Raw genomic sequence first — 9,044 nt, 5'->3', positions numbered from 1 at the left:
ATGGGTGGGTGGATGGATTGGTGGATTGGTGGTGTTGGAGGTATGGATGGGGTGGCATGGATGGATGGGTGGTATGTATGTGTAGGTGGTGCTGGATGTGGGTGGTATGGATGGATGGGTGGGTGGGTGGTATGGCTGGATGGGTGGTATGGATGGGTGGGTGGATGGATGGTATGGATGGATTGGTGGTGTTGGAGGTGTGGGTGGGTGGATGGTATGGATGGATGGGTGGTATGGGTGGGTGGTATGTATGGGTGGGTGGGTGGATGGATGGAAGGGTGGGTGGTATGGATGGGTGGGTGGGTGGGCTGTCATGGGCTGGGTGGTATGTATGTATGGATGGGTGGTTTGGATGGATGGGTGGGTGGTATGTATGGGCGGTGGTATGTATGTATGGATGGGTGGTTTGGATGGATGGGTGGGTGGTATGTATGTATGGGTGGTATGCATGTATGGGTGGTATGTATGGGTGGGTGGTATGTATGTATGGATGGGTGGTATGGATGGGTGGGTGGTATGTATGGGTGGGCGGTAAGGATGGGTGGTATGGGTGGGTGGGGTGGTATAGATAGATGGGTGGGTGGGTGGGTGGGTGGGTGGTATGGATGGAAGGGTGGGTGGTATGGATGGGTTGGTGGTATGGATGGATGGGTGGGTGGGTGGGTAGTATGTATGTATGGGTGGATGGTATGGATGGGTGGGTGTTATGGGTGGTATGGATGGGTGGTATGGGTGGGTGGTATGGATGGATGGATTGGTGGTGTTGAGGTATGGGTGGGTGGTATGTATGGGTGGGTGGATGGGTAGTATGGATGGAAGGGTGGGTGGTATGGATGGATGGATGGGTGGGTGGGTTGCTATTTATGGGTGGGTGGTATGTATGTACGTATGGGTGGGTGTTATGGATGGATGGGTGGTATTGATGGGTGGGTGGTATGGATGGGTGGGCGGTAAGGATGGATGGGTGGTATGGCTGGGTGGGATGGATGGGTGGGTGGTATGGATGGATGATATGGATGGATGGGTGGGATGGATGAGTGGTATGGATGGGTGGAGTGCGTAGGGATGGATGGGTGGTATGGGTGGGGCTGGTATGGATGGATGATATGGATGGATGGGTGGGTGGGATGGATGGGTAGGTATGGATGGGTGGGTGGTATGGGTGGGTGGTATGGATGGATGGGTGGTATGAAAGGATGGATGGGTGGGTGATATGGATGGATGGGTGGATGATTGGGTGATATGGGTGGGTGGTATGGATGGATGGGTGGTATGAAAGGATGGATGGGTGGGTGATATGGATGGGGGGTGGATGATTGGGTGATATGGGTGGGTGGTATGGATGGATGGGTGGTATGAAAGGATGGATGGGTGGGTGGGTGGGTGGATGGGTGGGTGGGTGGTATGGATGGATGGGTGGGTGGTATGGATGGGTGGGTGGGTATGGTATGTGTTAACATCAGTTTTGCGTGGTCATCCTCCTGAATCTTATATTCAACGATTGGAAGTCTTCAGATTTGCTCTGAGTAGTCGTATGAAGGTTTAGTAGCCTATGCAGCTTCCTTCACTGTTGTTTACCCTTGACCCCTCCACAGGAAGGATGGTTTCTTGACCTTTCAGACCAGCAAGTATAAACTGCACTACTATGAGACAGCTACTGGCATCAAGATCATAATGAACACAGACCTGGGAGTTCCCAACGCTAAAGATATACTGCACCAGATATACAGCACGGTAAGCATGGGGGCGTAAGTAACCCAGTATCCCTCTCTTCTCTCTCCCCCCTCTCTCTCTCTCTCCCCTCTCTTCTCTCTCTCCCCCTCTCTTCTCTCTCTCCCCCTCTCTTCTCTCCCTCTCTTTCTCTCTCCCCCTCTTCTCTCCCTCTCTTCTCCCCCTCTTCTCTCTCCCCCTCTCTTCTCTCCCTCTTTTCTCTCTCGCTCTCTATTCCAGCTGTATGTAGTATTATAACCTCTGTCTGTCTCTCTATTCCAGCTGTATGTAGTATTATAACCTCTGTCTCGCTCTCTATTCCAGCTGTATGTAGTGTTATAACTTCTCTCTCTATTCCAGCTGTATGTAGTATTATAACCTCTGTCTGTCTCTCTATTCCAGCTGTATGTAGTGTTATAACCTCTGTCTCTCTATTCCAGCTGTATGTAGTATTATAACCTCTGTCTGTCTCTCTATTCCAGCTGTATGTAGTATTATAATCTCTGTCTCTATTCCAGCTGTATGTAGAGTACATAGTGAAGAATCCTTTGTGTGTTCTGGGGGAGCAGCTGTCCTCTGACCTCTTCTCTACTAGACTGGACCTCTACATCCGAGCCCTGCCCTTCTTCAGCCCCCGCGCTGCATAACACACACACACACAGTGAGGAGACAAACATGTACGCATCGCACACACACACACACACACACACACACACACACACACACAGAGGAGACAAACATGCACGCATCGCACACACACACTGCACGCAAACCAAACGCCGCACACATTTGGGGGTGGGGTTGTCTGGGGTTGTGAGGGGTGTAATCATGTATTTATTTGTTAGTAACAGAATGTTGGTTGTTGCCTCGTGTATTAAATAGAACCATCTCAGTAAACCTGAACAACGTGATGACATGTTTCTGTTCTGTGAGAGGAGCACTTTCATCCTCCACTACGATGGACACACACACTAAACACACACACACACTAAACACACCCACCCACTCTGAACACTGTAAACTTTGAATTAGTTACAACCTTTTGATTACTCAGGTCAAAATCAGGTAAATGGTTGGCTGATTAAGGGTGATAACACCGTCAATGTTGACCTCTGACCTTGGGGGTTCTGGGTAACAGGACGTGTTACCGTGGTGATCAGGGGCGTATAATGGGATATCACTTTAAGCCCCCGGAATATATATCTCTGGCGGTCAGTGCCGTTTATGACGAGGAGGACGATTTATTTATTCATAAGCATGGCCTTATTTACAACATATTTATTTATTTACAACAACGCAGGACAAGAGAAATATTTGAGGTGACAGTGACCCATTCAAAACCTCCTTTCACACTCTTGCCTGCATCTAGTTCATATAGGGTGTAATCATTAGTCCAACAGTTGCAAACAAGAGTTTCTATTGGACAAATTCAGGCATGTTTATCCCCGTTTTGTTTCCGTTTGCTTCCGTTTAAGAAACGTAACAGAATCATCTAAATGAATACACCCCTGATCACGTGTGAAACACAGTTCACTTTCATAGCAGCCACGTTGTATTCCTTCTCACATCTATACGTTCTCCTCTCACCTTTTCCCTTCTCTCTTGTGGACTTCAATGCACAACACATCAGTCGTATGTGGCCAGGAGAAAAAATCTTTCCATGCCAAACCATGTCATAATTGTTACACACAGCCTATATAGTTGTCACCTTATTAGCTAAAGTAACGGCATAGTCAAAATAGCTAATAGAACTAACGCTGTTAGTAAACCCGGTGGCAATAAATTAATAAAACCAAAAGCTTACCTTGACTTGGAAGGGTTCCAGTGTTGTGTTGGATAGTCATATCCAACTAGCTAACATAACATCCCTCTGAGTAGGCTAAGCTAGCTAGCTGCATGTAGCTAGCTAAGTTAATGAAACTGAAAGTGGAAAAAAAATGACTTGCTAATCCTTTTTTAAATTATTTTGTTCAAAACTGTTCAACTATTGTCTTTCTCTGAGTCAACTATTCACCACATGTTATTTACTGCAGTGCTAGCTAGCTGTAGCTGATGCTTTCAGTACTAGATTCATTCTCTGATCCTTTGATTGGGTGGACATGTCGGTTCATGTTGCAAGAGCTCTGATAGGTTGGAGGACGTCCTCCGGAAGTTGTCATAATGACTGTGTAAGTCCATGGAAGGGGGTGAGAACCATGAGCCTCCTAGGTTTTGTATTGAAGTCAATGTACCAAGAGGAGGATGGAAGCCAGCTGTCCTCCGGCTACACCATGGTGCTACCTTAGAGTGCTGTTGAGGCTACTGTAGACCTTCATTGCAAAACTGTGTTTTAATCAATTATTTGTTGGGGTGAATATATTTAGTATAGTTTTATCTAAAAAGGATAACTTTGAATATTTTACAATTTTTATGAAATTCACTGAGGATGGTCCTCTTATTCCACATTTTGTTACGTTACAGCCTTATTCTAAAATTGATTAAATTACATGTTTTCCTAATCAATCTAGACACAATACCCCAGAATGACAAAGCAAAAAGAGGTTTTTAGATTAATTTACATAAATATTCAGACTCTTTGCTATGAGACTCGAAATTAAGCTTAGGTGCCTCCTGTTTCCATTGATCATCCTTGTGATGTTTCTTCAACTTGGAGTCCACCTGTGATAAATTAAATTGATTGGACATGATTTGGAAAGGCAAACACCTGTCTATATAAGGTCCCACAGTTGACAGTGCATGTCAGAGCAAAAACCAAGCCATGAGGTCGAAGAAATTGTCCGTAGAGCTCCGAGACAGGATTGTGTCGAGTCAGATCTGGGGATGGGTACCAAAAAAATGGTTGCAGCATTGAAGGTCCCCAAGAACACAGGGGGCTCCATCATTCTTAAATGGATTAAGTTTGGAACCACCAAGACTCTTCCTAAGAGCTGACCGCCCGGCCAAACTGAGCAATCGGGGAGAAGGGCCTTGGTCAGGAGGTGACCAGGAACCCGATGGTCACTCTGACAAAGCTCCAGAATTCATCTGGAGATGGGAGAACCTTCCAGAAGGACAACCATCTCTGCATCCACCAATCAGGCCTTTATGGTAGAGTGGCCAGACGGAAGCCACTCCTCAGTAAAAGGCACATGACAGCCTGCTTAGAGTTTGCCAAAAGGCCCCTAAAGACTCTCAGACCATGAGAAACAAGATTCTCTGGTCTGATGAAACCAAGATTGAACTCTTTGGCCTATTGTGATGTCATTAAGGGGTATTGTGATGTCATTATGGGCTATTGTGTGTAGATTGATGAGGGGAAAAAAACAAATTTAATCAATTTTATAATAAGGTTGTAACGTAATAAAATGTGTAAAAAGTCAATGGGTCTGAATACTTTCTGAATGTATTGTATTTATATACACTACCAGTCCAGAGTTTTACAACACCCTACTCATTCAAGGTTGTTCTTTCTTTTGACTATTTTCTACATTGTGGAGGCCAGGTCATCTGATTCAGCACTCCATCACTCAGCTTCTTGGTCAAAATGTGCTTTTTCAGTTCCTCATCAATCCACAGGGATTTAACAGTTTTTACAGTCATTTTCTTAATGAGCTTAGTAGTAACTGGAATAAGCAAGTTCATAAATGTGTCAAGTGCAGTGTCTGGTTGCTCCTCATTACACACCACGGACCAACACATATTATTTACATCAACAACATAGGAATCAACACAAAACTTATATATATATATTATCCTATACACTACTGTATATGCCTCTAGCCGAGATTAAATCAAAGTGTGTTTGTCACATGCGCTGAATACAGCAGGTGAGAACCTTACCATGAAATGTTTACTGACAAGCCCTTAACCAACAATGCAGTTGAAGAAATAGTTAAGAAAATATTTACTAAATAAACTAAAGTAAAAAAAATAAATAAAAAGTAACACAATAACAATACCGAGGCTAAAAACACAGGGGTACCGGTACAGTCCTCTGACACCACCTAGTATATATAGGAGGTACCGGTACAGTCCTCTGACACCACCTAGTATAAACAGGACGTACCGGTACAGTCCTCTGACACCACCTAGTATATACAGGAGGTACCGGTACAGTCCTCTGACACCACCTAGTATAAACAGGAGGTACCGGTACAGTCCTCTGACACCACCTAGTATATACAGGAGGTACCGGTACCGTCCTCTGACACCACCTAGTATATACAGGGGTACCGGTACAGTCCTCTGACACCACCTAGTATATACAGGAGGTACCGGTACCGTCCTCTGACACCACCTAGTATATACAGGAGGTACCGGTACAGTCCTCTGACACCACCTAGTATATACAGGACGTACCGGTACAGTCCTCTGACACCACCTAGTATATACAGGGGGTACCGGTACAGTCCTCTGACACCACCTAGTATAAACAGGAGGTACCGGTACAGTCCTCTGACACCACCTAGTATATACAGGAGGTACCGGTAGAGTCCTCTGACACCACCTGGTATATACAGGAGGTAAGGATACAGTGGCAAGAAAAAGTATGTGAACCCTTTGGAATATTACTTTTTATTGGGCTAGGCAGCTCTAACCAACATCTCCAATCTCGTCTCATTGATTGGACTCCAGGTTGCTGACTCCTGACTCCAATTAGATTTGGAGTCATTAGCGCTACAGGTTCACATACTTTTTCTAACCAAAACTGTGAATGTTGGCAGGAAGCTTGGCCCCAGTGATGTACTGGGCCGTACACACTACCCTCTGTAGTGCCTTATGGTCAGATGCTGAGCATTTGCCATACCAGGCGGTGATGCAACCGGTCTGGATGCTCTCGATGGTGCAGCTGTAGAACGTTTTGAGGATCTGGAGACCCATGCCAAATCTTTTCAGTCTCCTGAAAGGAAAAGGTTTTGTCGTGCTTCACGACTTTCTTGATGTGTTTGGACCATGATAGCTTGTTGGTGATGTGGACACCAAGGACCTTGAAACTCTCGACCCGCTTCACTACAGCCCGTAGTGTTAAAGGGGGCGTGTTCGGCCCTCCTTATCCTGTAGTCCACGATCAGCTCCTTCGTCTTTATCACTTTGATGGGGAGGTTGTTATTCTGGCACAACACTGCCAGTTCTCTGACCTCCTCCCTATAGGCTGTCTCATTGTTGTCGGTGTTCAGACCCACCATAGTTGTGTCTTCAACAAAGCACCCCTGAGGGGCCCTAGTATTGAGGATCAGCATGGCAGATTGGTTGTTACCTACCCTCACCACCTGGGGCGGCCCGTCAGGAAGTCCAGGATCCAGTTGCAGAGAGAGGTGTTTAGTCCCAGGGTCCTTAGTTTAGTGATGAGGTTTGAGGGCACTATGGTGTTGAACGCTGAGCTGTAGTCAATGAACAGCATTCTCACATAGGTGTTCCTTTTGTCCAGGTGGGAAAGGGCAGTGTGGAGTGAATAGAAATGCCATCATCTGTCGACCTGTTTAAAAAACAAAAAACATTATTTAACCAGGGCAAGTCAGTTAAGAACAAATTCTTATTTACAATGATGTCCTAACTTGCCAAACCCGGTCGACACTGGGCCCTATGGGACTCCCAATAGCGGTCAGTTGTGATACAGCCTGGATTCGAACCAGGGTCTGTAGTGGTGCCTCTAGCACCGAGATGCAGTGCCTTAGACTGCTGCGCCACTTGGGAGCCCCTGTTGGGGTGGATTTCGAATTGGAGTGGGTCTAGGGTGTCTGGGATGATGGTGTTGATGTGAGCCATGACCAGCCTTTCAAAGCACTTCATGGCTACCGACGTGAGTGCTACGGGTCTGTAGTCATTTAGGCATGTTACCTTGGCTTCCTTGGGCACAGGGACTACGGTGGTCTGTTTGAAACATGTAGGTATTACAGACTCGGTCAGGGAGAGGTTGAATATGTCAGTGAAGACACTTGCCAGTTGGTCCATTCATGCTCTTGCTTGGTAAGCTACTCTGGCTCCCTCTAGTGGATATAAACCACACAAGGCGACTTTCTATTTTGGGTGGAACGCAACAACGATGTGGACAAAAGTGCAAGCTGCCTCAATAAAACAGACACCGCCCTTGCACATGCACGCACATCGGTTGACGGAGTGGAGCTTTTAGCCACCTATAATCTACACAAGAATGTGGTCTGATCCTAGTGCAACTTTAAGAAAGCGAGTTGGATCTGCTGGCAACTTATATCACAGAACCCAAGCACACTGGCTTCCAGTTGAAGCTCGCATCCGCTACAAGACCATGGTGCTTGCCTACGGAGCTGTGAGGGGAACGGCACCGCAGTACCTCCAGGCTCTGATCAGGCCCTACACCCAAACAAGGGCACTGCGTTCATCCACCTCTGGCCTGCTCGCCTCCCTACCACTGAGGAAGTACAGTTCCCGCTCAGCCCAGTCAAAACTGTTCGCTGCTCTGGCCCCCCAATGGTGGAACAAACTCCCTCACGACGCCAGGACTGCGGAGTCAATCACCACCTTCCGGAGACACCTGAAACCCCACCTCTTCAAGGAATACCTAGGATAGGATAAAGTAATCCTTCTCACCCCCCCTTAAATGATTTAGATGCACTATAGTAAAGTGGCTGTTCCACTGGATGTCAGAAGGTGAATTCACCAATTTGTAAGTCGCTCTGGATAAGAGCGTCTGCTAAATGACTTAAATGTAAATGTAAGGGAGAGACTCTTCTTCAAAAAACAAATGAAAGGATCCATCGACCAATCGGTGTGCACCAACCATTTCCTTGGCATTGACTTTTAGCGCCACCCCAGAGATAAGCCCCTTAAAAGGTGTGCTGCTTCGAAGATCCACACGACACATTCCAATCCGATATCTTCTTGAGGCGCAGAGTACGCCCTTCCGTTTCACGGATACACAGAAAACCATAACATCCAATGCATACACGATTTTCATACACAATTCAAACGGATCTCCCAGGTAACAACATTGATTCAAAACCCTCACTCCGACCAAAAAATAAACCGAATTTATAGGGGATTTACTAGAGTTCACTACCACATTATTTATTTTGTGTCCTTATATTCACCACCGAAAACCAATCCTTCTCATCTCCACTCGATACGCCATATGTTTCAAACAGAACACCAGGTTCCGCAATCTTCCCGTCTGACTTGCTAAATCATTGGTGAAAGATGATCCTGAATTTCCCTCTTGAGAAGTATGAGAATCAATCAATAGATAGCTCTATGCAAATAACATATGTTCTGTTTAACTCGGGAAGTTGCGAAGTTTCCAATAGCATTTGAACGCGGCAGAACTTCAGAACCCGCCCTCTAACAAGATAAACCAATAAACGTAGACTCCCAAGTCATTT

General features: G+C 46.1%; 1 long non-coding RNA gene across 1 annotated transcript; it reads left to right on the top strand.

Annotated features, from left to right (window-relative positions):
- The first annotated feature begins 1,451 nt into the window (after window positions 1-1,451).
- LOC135528850 (uncharacterized) lies at window positions 1,452-2,616 on the top strand. Its single transcript, XR_010453595.1, has 2 exons — window positions 1,452-1,734; window positions 2,229-2,616. It is a non-coding gene; the product is annotated as an uncharacterized LOC135528850 (long non-coding RNA).
- The last annotated feature ends 6,428 nt before the right edge of the window (window positions 2,617-9,044 follow it).

The sequence above is a fragment of the Oncorhynchus masou genome, unplaced genomic scaffold (assembly GCF_036934945.1).
Source record: "Oncorhynchus masou masou isolate Uvic2021 unplaced genomic scaffold, UVic_Omas_1.1 unplaced_scaffold_10485, whole genome shotgun sequence".
In the NCBI taxonomy this organism is placed as follows: Eukaryota; Metazoa; Chordata; class Actinopteri; order Salmoniformes; family Salmonidae; genus Oncorhynchus; species Oncorhynchus masou.
This window is presented reverse-complemented; position numbering and strand designations above follow the sequence as displayed.